Raw genomic sequence first — 16,898 nt, 5'->3', positions numbered from 1 at the left:
ACCCATAAATGTTATTGTCATCGTCCAGAGGGCATGGGGGGGCTGAGCTTGATATCTGAAAGGCAGTTTGCACCAACCGTTTAATAGAAGGCTAGTTCTGGAAACACTTGTGCAAATTGTTTAAGTTCTGAAAATTAATCTCAGAAATGAAATGGGCTACTACAAAATCTAGTAAGACAGTAAGTAGCAAACCCTCCATTACAATTCGGTTTCAGTTAAGAAATGGAAATTCAGCCACGTGTGCCCAGACAAGAGTCTTTTGAAATGTTGATTCAACTTGGAATTGAAGCCTATCTCTTCAGTTAGTCTGACTTGGGGGGAAATGGTTTCTGGATCTTTGAGGAATAGGTAGGAGGCAGGAACTGTCCTTATCATAAAGCCTTCCCTGGTTTCTCCTGAAGATCTCTGAGTCATAACCTTAGTAGGATGAGGTCTGTGGAATCCCTCAGCATCTGTCATTCTGGCTTCTCAGGCCAAGATGAAGAGCCACTGTCTGATGGGACTTCTAAGGATTTGGGGGAAGAAGTATCTGAATAAAGCAATCCCTCTTTGTTCCTTTCTCATTAATGTATGTTGCAATTCTTTTCTGCATCCTGAACTTTACTGGACTGTGCTTTTCAGCCTGATTTAGTCAGTCATGTGTAACCACTCCCTCTTCATCTAAGGTCTGTGGCTAAATCCAGGTGAGGTACTATTGTAGCAAGAATCCAAATTGGTGGATTTCTGCCAGTGTTGCAAAGTTGCTCCTTACCCCATCAAAAAGTTTCTGCTTGCTTCTACTGATCTTTTAACAGAACTGTAGTTGGTACTTTTTTAGTCTTGAGAAGCCTAGCATATAATTATATTGCATGTCTTCTAAGGGTTGAGAACCCTTATTATTGAGAACCCTGTACTATTGAATTGACCTACTGAAGTGAAGGTGCTGGCAGCTTCTTGGGCCCAAAAGAGAGTTGTTCTTGGACAGCCAATCACAAAGGGCATTCCCAGATCCAGGCTTCTACTATAGATTCATCCAAATGGCTCATTTGCTCTGTGGTAGAAACTCCATGTGGGAGGTGAGCTGGCTGGGTTATTGGCATCTTGTTTGTTGAATTGCTTTTTATCCCTCTGCTACTTGAACCAATAAACAAAAGATGGTTTTTCTTTAAAATTTTGGTTTGATGCCAGATTTGCCTCACCAGGCTGGAAAACAGTCACATCTGAAGAAAGGAGAAGTCGGGATTCCCTACAAAGGCCCTCTTCTTTCTTAAACAGCTGTGTTAGGGATTCTGAAGGTTCACCAGTTTCAGGCAGCCCCTCCACTCTGCACATCACCCTCTTCATTCACCTTACCACTTAGCCCGAAAGGCAATATGGTTGTGACCCTAGAGTTAAAGACTCGGTATTGTTTCTGATCCTGATTATTACAAAAATTAGATTCTGAGAAGTTTTTGCTCAGCTATTAATGCCAAACCATTTAGCCGCTATTCTTCTGATTATGTTAGCTCTTTATTTAAAATATCTCAATTATTTTTCATTAATCATAGAATAAAATCCCAAATCTTTAATATTACCTAGGCTGTTTGTCTGCCATGTGTCTATCCCCCATCCCTCACTCCCCCGGCAGTCCCACTTTCCAATTCAGTAGGCCTGGTGTGTGGCCTGAGAAATTGCATTTCTAACTTTCTTCAATGGTGCTGATGCTGCCTGTTTAGGGATGGCTTTTTGAGAAGCTTTACTTTGTCTTTTTTTACCTTGCTCTCAGCTTTCTCTCCATTTTTATAAGGCCCTATGCTTTTTTTCTGCTTCCAGACCTTTTTTTTTTTCCTAACACTTCTCCAGTTCATATTTCAGACTGCATTTTCAAGATCATTTCCTCAGAAAGCTTCTTCCTAATCAAGCTTCAAAGCTTAGATTAAATAACTTCTATGATGCTCTCACTAAAAAGGCAGGCAGTTTTGTTTTTTTTTTAAATCTGAAATATTTAAGACATAAGAAAGTGTTAAGAGTAATTCCGTGCCTGAGTAGTCATCTATAGAAACTAAAACTTGTTGACATAGGTAAAAGCACCTTATATAGCCCTCTGGAATCACTCCCACATCCTTGTACACTGAGAAGCACCATCTTGTATATTGAAGTTCCTTTGCTCCATGATGCCCAGGGTATTTTGCTGATACCTTTACTTGGGTCTTGCCCACTAGCTGGTAAGCTCCTGAAAGGCAGGAACTGTATTATTGACCTCTGTGCTCCCAACACCTGTCATGAGACTCCCAGGACTGGTGGTTCTCTGTCTTGGCTGCATGTAAGAATTACCTCGGGAGTGAGTGATTTTTAAAATCACTGGCCAGGGTTCACAGAGTTCTGATTTGTTTGATTTGGGGTTGGGCTTGGGCTTTAGTCTGGTTAGAAGCTGTATTGAGTGATTCTGATTTGCAGCCCTGGTAGAGATCCCCTAGCTTAAACTGTCAGGTTTCTTTGCTGTAATATACTCTTAGCACCCATGCTTCTTGTCAGTGCTTATCTTAATATTAATTTCAATAACTTAATGCATATTCAGTCAGGGCCTGCCTTGCTGTGTCTTGCTCATTGCCATCACAGTATCTGGCATATAGTTCGTTCCCACTCATTGAAGGAGGAACCTGAGCAGTATCCATTGCATTACTCATCCAGAAAATGTGTGTCTGACGGGACATCTTGACCGTATTTCAGATTATTGTTTTCACTGCTAGGGCAAGGCAGGTATCACAGAATGCTATGCAATGGCCTAAACTCTATTTTAGAGAACTGGTTAATTTATTTGTGATTCCTGACAGTGGCTTAGGAAGAATTTGAGGTTAGGGTTTGTCATTCATCTTGTAAAATAGCTACCACTTCACCTTATGGTAAAGGGATGGATGAGCAAATATTCAGGTGTTTCATTAAGTAATTTTCTTTATTTTGGGGAAAACCTTTAAGGGACTCTGAAAACAGGTATTTGACTTTTGATTATAGTCATTTTTTTTTTTTTTAGGATGACTTACATCTTTAAAAGCTTATATTTTAGTGATTCATCCAAATGTACAATATGTGGCTTCCCTAGAATAATGAATGTTTCCCAAATTTTTCTTACTGAGGCACATTTGTAAATTTACATTTTAGTCTTAAAAGTTTACTTGGGATAGGGTTTCCATTTAGTGGTGGAAAATGGATGTAGGATTGAAAGCCCTGATCTGGGGAGGGTTAGCTAGATTAGTGCTTCTCAAACTTTGGCATGCAGTAAGAATCACTTGGGGATAAATCAAAACACAGATTACTGACCTCTACCAAAAAGATTTTGACTCAGAAGGTGTGGCATGGGATCCAAATATTTGCATTTCTAGCAAGCTCCAGGTGGTGCTGGCGTTGCCCATGCCATAGCTGAACAATGAGCTAGGTAGTCCCTTGAAAGGGGAAGAAAAAAATTACTAGACTGGGAAGCCAATCTAGAAATAGTGGTGAGTTACAGTATAGTTTTACTCATGATGATCTAGAAATAAGACTGTCCCTTGACAGTAGTGGTAGAAAAGAGACTTGGGAGTGAGAGGCTACCTGCAGATGTGGCCTGTGGGTTAGGACAGCCCTTGCACTGCTAGCACTCCACTCTAGCCCCCATCACTATACCCCTTCCGTAAACTGGTCATCAACTCCTAGTTTACCTCAGAAATGGTTTTGCCCCACTGTCCTCCCCTGCCTTTTTTAGGCCTCTGTTATCCCTCTCCTGGTGTCTTGCCATAGCCTCCTGATGGTTATTTTTTCCTTCCAAGTCAGTCCTCAACATCATTACCAGAATGATCACCTTAAAAAAAATCAAACCTGGCAACTAACATTACTGCTTTAAAACCTCTGACTACATGTTGCCTATAGGTTTAAGCCCAAATGTGATATACAAATTCCTTTGTAATCTAGATGATGAGGTTGTTTTTTTTGTTTTTTTTAATTTGTAAGTAGGTAAGTTTCCTGAGCTTGGAGTAAAACCTGGTGTACCGTTTGCTGCGGGTGTTATATTGAAGGCAGGTAGGCAATAGACATGGGTTGAACTTCAATGATTTCTGAGGTAAACTGAACTCTTAAATCTGTACTTGTGAATGTGATATGGTTGCTACCCTTAAGAATCCTCCTCTGTATGTAGTAAGTATTTAATAAATTTTGAATTAGCCATTTGAAAAATAAAAATAAAAAGAATCCTCCTCTGTTTCATTAGTGAAATAATTAAAAATATGTGCCTGAATGTTTTAGTGAGTGCTATCAGAGTTGGTGAAGTCAGTGATGCATTTATGTCTAAATAGTTGAGGGAAGACATCAATGGCAGAAGTTTAGAATGAGGGAGATATGGATGTACTTAGGTGGTTGGAAAGGAAAAGTACAGCCTGGTGGGGATGGGGTGCAGTATAGATGACATTTGGGAGGCTGGTCAGAATCAGGCTTCTTGGGGAGGGCGTTATAGGCAGTAAAGCTAGATCACAGGGGTTGGGGCCCTGCTGAGCTAATAAGTAAGGCAATTTGATCTGATCTTACAGGCCTGGTGATATGTAATTAGGGCAATAGCGTGATAAAACTAATGTTTTACAAAAATGATCCATTGGTATATAGTTTAAAAGGGAAAGAGTCTGAAAAGGGGATCAATTGAAATATTTCTGGCAAGAAGTGTGGACTGTGTGTGTGTTCTCTCTCTCCCTCCCCCCCCCCCCCCCCTCTCTCTCTCTCTCTCTCTCTCTCTCTCTCTCTCATTAGCATAGCTGCCTAGACCCAGTTGTGAGATGTAGCACGAAAGAATCTATAGAACTGAAAATAAGTAGAACTTTTGGGTGAAAAATTTAATTAGCTTGATTGATTAGGAGAGGTGAGGCAGAGAGAAAGAGAAATCTCATTGACAAGAATAGAAAGGTTAATAGGAAAGCTCATTTTTTTAGGATAAGTTAAGTTCCCTATAGTGAGATGTATTAAAAACAAATGCTTGGTGACTATTTGGAGATTGGAAACTGAAACTTGGTAAAAGCTGAGTCTGAATAGAGTTTGAGAATTGTCTGTGTAGTGGTCAATAGTTAGACCATGGAATGAAGTAGGCCTTCCAGGCCATGAAGTCTGAAGAGAGGAGTCAGATAGAGGCCTAGATCAGTGGTCGGCAAACTGTGGCCCATGAGCCACGTTTTGCCCTCTGTTGACTAAAGAGTTTGCCAACCACTGTCATATACCGTGTTTCCCCCAAAATAAGACATCCTTCGAAAATAAGACCTAGCGCAACTTTGGGAGAAAAAATTAATAATAAGACACTGTATTATTTTCGGGGAAACAGGGTACTACCCTTTACCACTTTGCACACAATATGCCACAATTGCCTAATCCTCACAGCTTTCAACTACATGGTAACATTTAGTCTACCAGTGGTCGGCAAACTCATTAGTCAACAGAGCGGCAAACTGCGGCTCGTGAGCTGCAGTTTGCTGACCTGTCCTAAACAATGTCTCTGCTCATTGTATAGAAGCACCCAATATATAGCTGGAGATATTGGAAGAGGACCAGGATTGTGTAATATTTCTGGAAGCCAAGGGAGGAAGGAAGATGATCCACACCAAATTTATATTTCAAGGAGTATAAAGTTGGATTTGTCATAAAGAGGTTATTGTGATCCATTTTAGGTAGGGAGAGGACCTGGTTTCTGAGGACGAGGAAAGGTGTCAAGGTAAAGCACTCTTGAAAGTCATTGAAGGAAAAGTCATTTCAAATGCCTCAAGGTATAAGGCAGGGTGCAGATTGGCAGAATATTAGGAGACTGTAAATGTGCACATCTTTTGGGAGTCATGAGAGAAAGGAATCAGGGGCACTCACTAAGTGATTGAAAAAATCCTAGAGGCTGCTGTTGAATATCTAAATTGTACTTGTTTCCTGTGGTCAGGCAGTTCTGAAGGTTATTGATGGCAGGAGTGAGGTAGAAAACAGGATTAGGCCAAAACCGGTTTGGCTCAGTGGATAGAGCGTCAGCCTGTGGACTGGAAGGTCCCAGGTTCGATTCCGGTCAAGGACATGTACCTTGGTTGCGGGCACATCCCCGGTAGGGAGTGTGCAAGAGGCAGCTATTCGATGATTCTCTCTCATCGATGTTTCTAACTCTCTATCCCTCTCTCTTCCTCTCTGTGAAAGAGCAATAAAAAATATACTTTAAAAGAAAACAGGATTAGGATTTTTAATGTCTGTTAAATTATATATATTCTTTTATTTGGGTTTCCAAGCCCTTCTTTAGATTCTACTTAACAACATAACAGCTATTACCATTCGTATTTTACTACTGTGATGATCTCAGGCTCTGAGAGTTTGGGTTACAGAGAAAGAGGAATTGTAGGGAACTCTGTTGTTCTTGTAGAATCCGAACCTTAGAGGGAGGAGTAAGGCCCACAGAGGAGCTACAGCCTATACCAATGCTAGAAGGGCAGGAATTGAAATGTACTCAGGAATCACTCCTGTTTTACATCATAAGAAACTAAGGGTCAGACCTAGGGCTTAAATCTATATTTCAGATGAAATACTTTCTGTAGCATCCCACCCAGCAGAGGAAAGACATGGGCGATCGGATTTAGCCAAAAGCTTCAACCCCTTTGCCATTTAACCTTTACTAGACTTGTCCTAACCTAAAATAAAGAGTGTAAATGGATTTCCATCTCACTTTGTTTTCCCAGGCCTTGTGATGGAGGCACAGATGAGTTGTAAAAAGGGGAGCTGGGGGACAAGAAGGGGTAAGAAAGGATAGATGGGCAAATCCATCGGGTAGGCCTGCTGGAGGAACTAGCCAACTACGGAATCACCTCAAACAGTGTAAAGTTGACTAGAGTTTGGTTCTTTGGCTTCCCTGTGTTGGATGGGACAAGCCCTGTTCTGTGCCTTTCTTCTTAGAACACAGTGTCCTGCTTAATGCTAACTTAATTGGTTATATTCTCATTACTGAAAACTGTGGTTCATTAGCTGGCAGCATAGACACCACCTGTAAATGCAGATCCTTGGGCTTCGTCCAAGCTTTATAGAATCTCAATACTGTTAACAAAATCCCCAGGCAATTTATTTGTCTAATGGTTAGAAGCAAAGAGTTATATTCTGAGAACTGAGAGTAAAGTTTCCAAATAGGGGGACTTCGGAATAAATTTTGCTGTGTCTGGTAAAATTTAAAAAGTCTCAGAGAGGTGGGTGAGAGTGGGAGACCACAACTAATGGTTTTGTGGGTGCTTTGGGGGCCCTTGCATCCCATGTCTATAGTCCAGACCCTATTGTTTGACCATTCACAGCTCCCAGCATCTGTCTACAGCCTCATCTCTGGCTGCTCAGGTATACCTTAAGTTCCTTACAACTCCTGGTCCTTCCATCCTTCCTGCCATTTTCCTTTTGTTTAAGATGTCGTGTATACCCCCACCCTCCCCACTTCTCTTTTGTTAACGCTCAGCAAATCTACTTTGGCTTCAAAACCTAGCTAAAATACCCTTCCTTGGGAATTCTTCCCCATTTTCTTTAAGCATTTTCTTCATGTTCACAAAGATTATGTTGGTACCTCTGCTTGAAGACTTAGGTCTAAATCTGACCTCCTGAATTAGGCAGATACTCAGTAATAAACCTTTGTTGTTGTTTTAATATATTTTTATTGATTTCAGAGAGGAAGGGAGAATGAGAGAGATAGAAACATCAGTGATGAGAATCATTGATTGACTGCCTTCTGCATGCCCCCCCCCTACTAGGTATGTAACCCACACCTCGGGTTTGTTCCCTAACGGGGAATCGATCTGTGACCTCCTGGTTCATAGGTTGATGCTCAATCACTGAACCACACCAGCTGGGCAGCCTTTGTTGAATATCCCCTAGGTTCTTGCTACCCACCTGAGCTTGAGAGCCAGTTTTTGTCATCTAGGTTTATTGTGGGGTTGGGGGTTGAAAGAGATCTTCTAAAAGCTTAGAAAATTGGAATGTTTGAAGGATTTTAATTTAATACTGTTTGTGTTCCCTTTTGTCACTTACCATAGTAAAAAAAAAAAAAAAAAAGGCAGAGCCAATGGTTTTTGCCAGCTTATTTTCAAAGGGGTAACAGAAATACCCCTAGTAATTTTGGTACACAGAAGAGCTAGGCTATTCTGTTTTCTTAATATCTGACAGTGTGCCTGTGCTTATGCCCCTTGAATTATAGCCCAGGTTTTCTCACAAAGTCTGAAGAAGGAAATCCCTACCCGCCCTGTCCTATCTGCCCAGAATGTCCAGAGCAGCGTGTACCCTGTGCGAGTAGCTGTCCCTTCTCGAGAAAGCTAGTTCTCTGGCAGGGCTAGCCAATCCGATTCTCTATCTTAGTCACGCTGCTCCAGCCCTGACACTGCTGGGGCCTGCTTGAACCTGTGCTGCTTGCCGCAGATTTCTGTATACTCGTTCCTGGGCCCATTTCCTGTTTCTATTCTGGTCACTGGTAGCTCAGCTCAGCTTCCTGCTTGTGTGTCTCACATAGATTCCTCTTGTTGGAACCATTTGTTTTCTTTAGAACAACTTCAGTCTGAATACTAACTGCACCTTACCTCTAGTATGATGGCTCCTGGGGTCAGTTACCTACTAAGGACTGGTCAAAAGTTACACACACAGCCCATCCCCCACCAAGCATATCACTTGGATTTGACATGGTTTTTTAGTTTGTCCCAGTACTGCTATAGGGAGCTAGTGGTTGCCAAAAATTTATGTAAGAAGATAAACTGGGACCTGTGTAGGCCAACCTTGTCTTTTCTCATTAGGGCTCTTAGGAAGGTGTGCCCTGATTCTTTTGCACCTGGAACTAATAAACACATTTCCTGCTGCTGAGGAAGACACTTGGTACCCTTTCTAGCCCAAGCCTCCCTGTAGAGCCCAGAGAATGCTTACTCTGGGTTGGGCAGGTAATACCATCCTCAGCAGAGTAGAGTAAAAGCTTTATAGAGAATATAGGGATGAAAAGGAACACTGTGCTGACTCAATCTTCGTCTTATGTGAGCAATTCAATCCTCCCAGAGCATGGAGTAGAGGGATAAGGTGCAGGGAGGTTGTATAAAGGAAGACGTGAAGGTGGATGTCCTGGACAAACGTATTTTAAAGTTCTAGGGCTCCTCCATCTTGCTTATTTTCCCCAAAATATGCTAGCTTAGCAGAAAAAAAGGTTTGTGAATAGTTTTGCTGTCTCCGCAACATATCATTTGGTAATTCTGTGTCACATATAGTGGTTTCTACTCTGAACGCTAGGCCTAGGTTTGTTTAATAGGCATTTAATATTGGGAGTTGGTTTTAAAAAATAGTTAAAAAGAGGAGCAACCTCCAGGCTTGTCCTTCAGGAACAGAACCTAAACCTAGATTTGACCCACTGAAGGAATGCCTGCTTGTGAGCCACTATCAGATTGATTGCTCTAAATCTGCTATCTGGGGATCAGTAGGTTGGAATCAAGAAGTATCAGCAGTTGCTGCCATCAGAACCAATACCCAGTTACCTGGAAAATGAAATGGAAATGCTCCAGCAGAAACAAGTGAAGGAGACAGAAACATGGTCTCTGCCATACTTTAATCTTACCTTGAATCTGCTGCTAATAAGTAGAGCCTGACTTGTGTCAGAAACTCATCTGCAAGGATTCTGGGATATGTAGTTTTCAGCTTTTTAAGCCTCTACAATTATGAAAAGAGTAGAACAAGGGCAGCATGAGTTAGTCCACAGAATATTTACCACACTAATGCAAACACAACCACTCCTTCTTACCCCCACCTTACATATGAGGGAGAAGTAAAGGAGCTGCCCACAGCCAGTTCAATAAATGAGAGTATCGGCTACCCTTTCAGTCCAGTGCTGTTACTATTAGGACCAACTCCCATAAAGGATCAGCGAAAAACTCCTTTAAGAGAAGGAAGAATGCTATATTCAGGAAATCAGACTTTGTCTTACATGTTCTCTTTCTCTCTGGAAAGAGGGACAAGGAGATATGAAGATGTGGGATTGAGATTTTTTGGCAAAAATAGTGATACTATAGTTTCTGGATTTGGATCTACTCTCCAGGAAGATGTAGGAAGCATTAACTCTGGAAGGAAGAAACCCCAAAAACTAGAATTTCCTGAAATTCCTGAGTCAACATATGGATTAACTCAGTTGCCTTGGTGACAGTGGCTTTCTTCCACCCATCCCCCTTTCCTTCTTATTGGTGCTGTCTACAAAGCTGCCATTGTTCTACTCCAAAAAGAGCAACCAAAATCAGAAAGCCAGTCTAACAGATGTGTGAATGCTAAGCTGTTTCTTATCCTGGGGGAGGGGGGAATCTTGAGCTTTTTTAACAAGATATAAACCAAGACACTCCTCCTCCTGTCCCCTATAAATACTATCCTTATAGAAACTACTAGGGCTCCTCTACACCAGAATAAAAATTTGTTCCTCTAAACTTGGTCCAGATGGGAGGACCCTTGGGCGTGGAACTACGTTAACATACCTGATAAATCAAGCATAGAATTAACTATTATCTTTTCCCCGTGTTTCTAAGATATTTGGTGTTCTGTCTGAAAGCTGTGGTGAATCTGGTATGCAATCTAGTTTTGTTCCTTTTGGAGGCCAGTGCTTGATCTTTTGTTTTGGCTTTATTCACTTCCATGGCCTGAACCTATTCCATCCTCCCCAACTGGTGTCAGCATGGAATTGGCTTGTATTATGACATAATCACTGATTGCCACAAGGCAGAACTCACCTCCAAGCTGCTAGTTCACTTCCTTCCCATTTGATCTTTCCCAAGGAAGCTATAAGAAGCCATGCCTTGTTGAAGGTGGGAACTGGGAGTTGAAGGCTCAAGCTCAGAGTCAGCAAACCTGTCCCTTAAGGCCAGCTTTGATGTGGGAGGAATATTGAGTATTGTTTACTGAGATAAGTGAAGGCAATTTCCTGACATTTTGGGGAAGGTAAGAGAAACCAAGTTCCAAATAAGAGGGATCAGTGTTCAGATGAACTATTATCAAGAATATTCATATCCCCTTGTCCTTCCATTTTCTACTTTTAGACCTTGACTGGGTCTCTCCCTATGTTCAGTATTGTTCTCTTTGGTTTTAATGGCCTTTAAGGTCATTGGCTATCTTTTCTGATTTAAGATCCATTCCTCACTCTCAGGTCTGTTTGTTCCACTCCCTCCCCCCAAATATTTAGATTTTAATCTAGACCAGTAGGCATATGATTTAAAAAAAAAAAAAAAAAGACCACTGGCAAATATAAATTTAGAGCTTTATTTTTTTTAATTTTTGTTAATCCTCAACCGAGTATATTTTTTCCATTGGTATTTTTAGAGAGAGTGGAAGGGAGGGGGAAAGATAGAGAAACATTGTAAAAGAGTCACATCAATTGGTTGCCTCCCACACATGCCCTGATCGGGGTCAGAGATTGAGCCTGCAACCCAGGTCTGTGCCCTTGACTGGAATTGAACCTGGGACCATTAAGTCTGCAAGCCAATGCTCTATCCACTGAGCAAAACTGGCTAGGGCTATTTTTTAATTTTATTTATTGATTTTAGGGAGAGAGAGAGAAGCATCAACTTGTTGTTCCACTTATTTATGCATTCATTGGTTGGTTCTTGTATGTATTCTGACTGGGAATCGAGCCCGAAACCTTGGCGTATCAGGACAGCCCTCTAAGCAACTGAGCTACTGGGTTAAGGCTAAAATTAGGGCTTTAAATACCAAACCAAGGAGGCCATACAGCCCCCTAGACCTTGTATGTTGAGCATAGTGCCAGCTCTGTCTTCCTCAAGTTGTACACATTTTTACATCTTTGCTGCTTCTGGTTGCTATATTCTGGGGCAACCAGGTGAGGTGAAAGCCTAAGATAATACCTCCTCCCCCTTCTACTTCTCATACCTAGAATTCTGCTGTGTGTGTGTGTGTGTGTGTGTGTGTGTGTGTGTTTCTCCTTTTTTCTCCCCTTTTTCCTGCCCTCCTTGCTCAAGTTCTAGGATCAAGCTGATGGTGGAACAAGTCGATATGGTTGGGGTGGAACAAGATCGATGTGGTTGGCCTTCCTAAAGGGAAATGCTTGGCTTGGAGAAAGTAGGAGGTTCTTCTTTACCTTCTTGAGCTTTGCCATGCTCATTTCTTGCTGTGATTAGAACAGCCCAATTCCATTAATATGCACTGTTCTTTTTTTTCTTTTCTTTTTTTTAATATTTTATTGATATTTTACAGAGAGGAAGGGAGAGAGAGAGAGAGCTAGAAACGTCGATGAGAGAGAAACATCGACCAGCTGCCTCTTGCACACTCCCTTCCAGGGATGTGCCCGCAACCAAGGTACATGCCCCCGACCTGAATCGAACCCAGGACCCTTCAGTCCGCAGACCAACGCTCTACCACTGAGCCAAACTGGTTTCGGCAATATGCACTGTTCTTGATTGCTCTAACTCGGGCCAGCTCTGACCCAGTTTCATTTTTTTTATATCTGGAATGAAGAGTCTGATAGCTAGTGACCCTTGAAACACTACATTTTTGGCCAAATCTTTTGTGCAAATGAGAAGCCTTTGCAGAATGAGAAGTGTGTGTTGGAAGGCTGATTAGGTTGGTAACATGGTATTATGCAGGCCTGGTGGGGACTGAAATTGGAAAGCAAGGTTTCAACTGATTACGGTAGTGCCCTGTGGGAGTTCTAGGATTTTTTTTTTTTAAGTTGGGAACCTGGATTGATTATTTATTTGTTTGTTTATTTATTTTTATTTTATTTTTTTAAATATATTTTATTGATTTTTAACAGAGAGAAAGGGAGAGAGAAAGAGAGCTAGAAACGTCGATGAGAGAGAAACATCGACCAGTTGCCTCTTGCACACCCCCTACCGGGGATGTGCCCGCAACCAAGGTACATGCCCTTGACCGGAATCAAACCTGGGACCTTTCAGTCCTCAGACCAACACTCTACCACTGAGCCAAACTGGCTTCAGCTTATTTATTTATTTTTAGAGAAAGAGAAAGAAACATTGATTTATAATTCCACTTATTTATGCATTCATTGGTTGATTCTTATATGTGCCTTGATTGGGGGTCGAACCCACAACCTTGTCATATTGGGATGACACTAACCAACTGAGCTACCTGGGTAGGGCTTGATTTTTAATGCAAAATCTTGGAATTATTAATAGGGTCTTGTAGGACTGTTGGGCAAGGGTTTAAAATGTTCTCTAGGGCCGAAACTGGTTTGGCTCAGTAGATAGAGCATTGGCCTGCGGACTGAAAGGTCCCAGGTCCGATTCCGGTCAAGGGCATGTACCTTGGTTGCGGGCACATCCCCAGTAGGAGGTGTGCAAGAGGCAGCTGATCGACAATTCTCTCTCATCAATGTTTCTAACTCTCTATCCCTCTCTCTTCCTCTCTGTAAAAAAAATCAATAAAATATATATATATTTTTAAATGATCTCTAGGGCCTGTGGGTATATCCCTACAGCTTCTTGCAAACTATCCATGTAGCTTTGGCTCCTTTGGAGCTGGTGCTTAGAATTTCTCTGTGGGTAGCACCATCTATCCATGGCCAGTTCTCATTGTTTGGTGTTTGTTTTATTGGTTTGGGGAGGGAGAAGTGCAGGGGAGATGTTGAGCAGAAAGAAGCACTCAATGTGATTAAACCTGTAGCAGAGCAGATCTGTGGTAGCAGAATATCGACCCCTGAAAAATCAATGGCTGCTGCAGTGGCCAAAGTGCTGTTTGCAGCGGCTCCCACCACAGGAATGCAGACAGCACAACAGTCTCTTCCCCTTTTACACCTCAGCAGCACCCTCAGCCTCCAAGAGTTAGACCCACCTCTAAGATTTTGCTGGAGTGGATTAGAACTGTAGGTTCTTGTATTTTTGTACTTAGATTTAAATTGTTCCAGTGACACAGCTCTGCCTCCTAACAGCCTCCTTTCCATATGGTTCTTCCCTGCACTGCAATTTTATCAAGAGCGCTTACCCAAGTGGCCAAGGCCCATTCAGGGTTTACCTTACAGTTTTACACAGCATTTGGTTCCCTTGATGCCACCTTGAGTGCCTTCCTGAATATTGAGGTCCACAGTTCAGGTACAGGGGTAAGGTGGGGGAAGGATGATTAAAGGAGAGAGAGGACTAATTGAAATTGGGTCTAAAGAAGATGCATGAGTAGATTATAGATTCAGCAATGTTTATCAGGCTTTCTGTCTTTTGTGTGCCTGGCATTTTTCTGGTCAATAACAGGAGAATAGCCCTGGCTGGTTTTGCTCAGTGGTTAGAGCATCAGCCTGCAGACCAAAGGGTCCCAGGTTCAATCCTGGTCAAGGGCACATGCATGGGTTACAGGCTTAGTCCAACATGCAGGAGGCAACCAATCAATGATTCCCTCTCAACATTGATGTCTCTCTCTCTCTCTTCCTCTCCCATCCACTCTGAAATCACTAAAAATATATTTTTAAAAATAATAACAGGAGAATATAGCCTGATCCTGCTGCTTTGGTGCCACAGACTAGTGGGAGAAAGGGCAAATTCAGCATGGTGCTGTTGGTCCTGCCTGGGGGCAAGGGAAATTGTACTATGACTATGGAGGCTTTGTCCCCCACAAAGCTGTTCTCATCTTTGAAGTTCCCAAGGCAAAAAAAAAGATTTTATTTTTTTATTATATTTTATCTTTATTGTTGAAAATAATACAGATGCCCCTTTTTTGCTCCCATTAACTCCCCTCCACCCCTCCCCCACCCACCGCAAAAACAAACAAACAAACAAAAACGATTTAGTCTATAATTGCTGTACCTAATGTGCGAGTTTAAGCAGTTGTTTTTCCCACTAATTTCTCCTCTGGGTGGGTAATGAATGGATCACCCTACCATGTTAGAGGACAGTTCTGTTGCCCATTGTTGGAGCATGGCTATGGGCAGGGGATTAAAGTGTGCTGGCTTTTGCCCCTGCAGAGGAGCTTTCTCGTCTTGTAGTTTGGGGAATAGGGTCCCTAAAAAAGCCCAATTGTCCTCCAGTTTGGAAGGGTGGCTGCAGGGCTGGGTGAGGAGGAAAGGGTGAGGTTTTGAAATGGCCTGAGATGAGGCCACCTGGAGGCCAGGCATGTTGGCCTTTTCCCTTTGGGTCACGTCCTTGTGCTTGACCTGCCTTCATGGGACTTAATTTCTTGCTTGTCTCCTTAGATTCTAAGCCATTCTCTCCTTTCTTCCCCTGGTACATTAAGTACCCTTCTAAAGATCCAGAGGTGAAAAAAAGTAGGTTTAATTTAAGAGAATTAAGGTGAAACATCTGATTTGAAGTAAACCATGAAAGAAGGTTTAGAAAGCAAGAGTGGTTTATAGGAAGAGTGGCTAAGAAAGAGGAGAACACTGTAGCATTGTTTAGTCTTTCCTTCTACAGAAGATCTAAGTGAGGCCGGCCAATGACCCAGCATTTTGGAGAAGAGTTGTTGCCTGACCTGTTTGGAACATGGAGCCTTTGATAGTGGCCAGTTTCCACCTTATGATGGAAAGAGTGCAGGCTTTGGAATTAGGAATATGGGTTTGAACCCCAGTTCTTATGTTTAATAGTTCTCTGTTCTTGGGCAAGTCATTGAACTTCTGAGCTTCCTGCTTCTTTGTTAAAATAAATTTGATACATATATCAGAAGATGATTGTGAGAACAAAATGTGAGTAAATCACATATACCTTAGGGTTGAACACATTATAATCACATACTTACGTCAGTTCTGTCTCCCTTTGAGAGGGAAACACAAAGGGACTTGCTTTATTCCTCTTTTCAATATTTGAATTCAGAGATTTGGTCTTCCAGAGCTTTACTTAGGCATTCTGATGTGTATATAACGGGATTTTGTCCTAGAAGTGGGCCCCTAAAGAACATTCTGAAGACAAGAAGAGTCTGACCCTTTATCTATTGTGCCATCCTCACCAGGCAGCCGGAAGGTACCAGGAAGAAATGACCCATCATCCCCAGAACAATAGGGGTTTTGGAAACTTAGGGGAAGGGGGTTGGAAATAGAGTTCTCTGCGCCTTTCCTGGAACAATTCCTGCTGCTTCCGAACACTGGATGTAGTTGAGGCAGGAGATGGTACTTGGTCTTAAGCTAAAAGGGATGATGTCAACCTGTCACCCTTTGCATCTCTTCTTTCCCCTTCCCTACCACCTGCTTGGCCCTGATGTGGAAGTACTGCCACTAGCAAGAGACAGCCTTTTCTGTGTGTTGATTTGTTCTTAGCATTTCAGCCAGCACCAGCCAATCTGCTTTCTAGGCAGGGTTGGCAGTTAATCTGTTGGAACAGGGCAGTAGTTCTATACTCTGGAACCCCTACCAGTCTAGGATGGGTCAGATATCCCTTCCTTCCATTTAGCAAAGACTGAGGTGGGGGGGGGAAACAACACCAGAGAACCTACGACTGGAACTTTATTGTACTGAAATTTCTTATAAGTGTTTGATAGAAAGGTAGCATCTTCTCCTCCTTACCCTTGGCAATATCTTAAGGAAGGCTTTATGGAAAAACCAGTCTTCCAAAAACCTACGTGCCTTAAGTAATCCCTATGTAGTTAAGTGTATTTTATTTTAAAATTTGTTAAAGCTGTTACCTCCTTTCTTACCACCTGCCTTTTTTCAAGGGTTAGATTTTCCAGCCTTTTCTGTGTTCTTCAGGATTTCCTCCCATTCTCCAGAGTGGGAGCAGCCTCCTGTCATGCCAGGAAAATAATTGACAAATTGCTAGTACAGATTTGGTCACTTCAAACTATGCATTTGAACTTTTTTCATTCAGGATTGTCATTTACATGAGTATGGATGAGTTGCAAGGTTCCCATCACACACATTTACTATACGTATGTGTGTAGGACTTACACACATACATACGTATAGGTGGATGGTCTCCCTGCCAGCAGTTAGCACAACTTGGCAAAAGCTCTTCATGCTGAAAGAATACAAGAACCTCGTGTAGCGGTTA

The 16,898-nt window shown here is 42.1% G+C and overlaps 1 protein-coding gene across 4 annotated transcripts in view; it reads left to right on the top strand.

The window, feature by feature from the left end:
* Positions 1-16,898, top strand: part of ARID1A (AT-rich interaction domain 1A) — a 78,282-nt gene that overhangs the window by 35,069 nt on the left and 26,315 nt on the right. The gene's annotated exons all lie outside the window — the stretch shown is intronic.

Source organism: Pipistrellus hanaki, assembly GCF_964339955.1.
Source record: "Pipistrellus hanaki genome assembly, chromosome: 2".
Classification (NCBI taxonomy): domain Eukaryota; kingdom Metazoa; phylum Chordata; class Mammalia; order Chiroptera; family Vespertilionidae; genus Pipistrellus; species Pipistrellus hanaki.
This window is presented reverse-complemented; position numbering and strand designations above follow the sequence as displayed.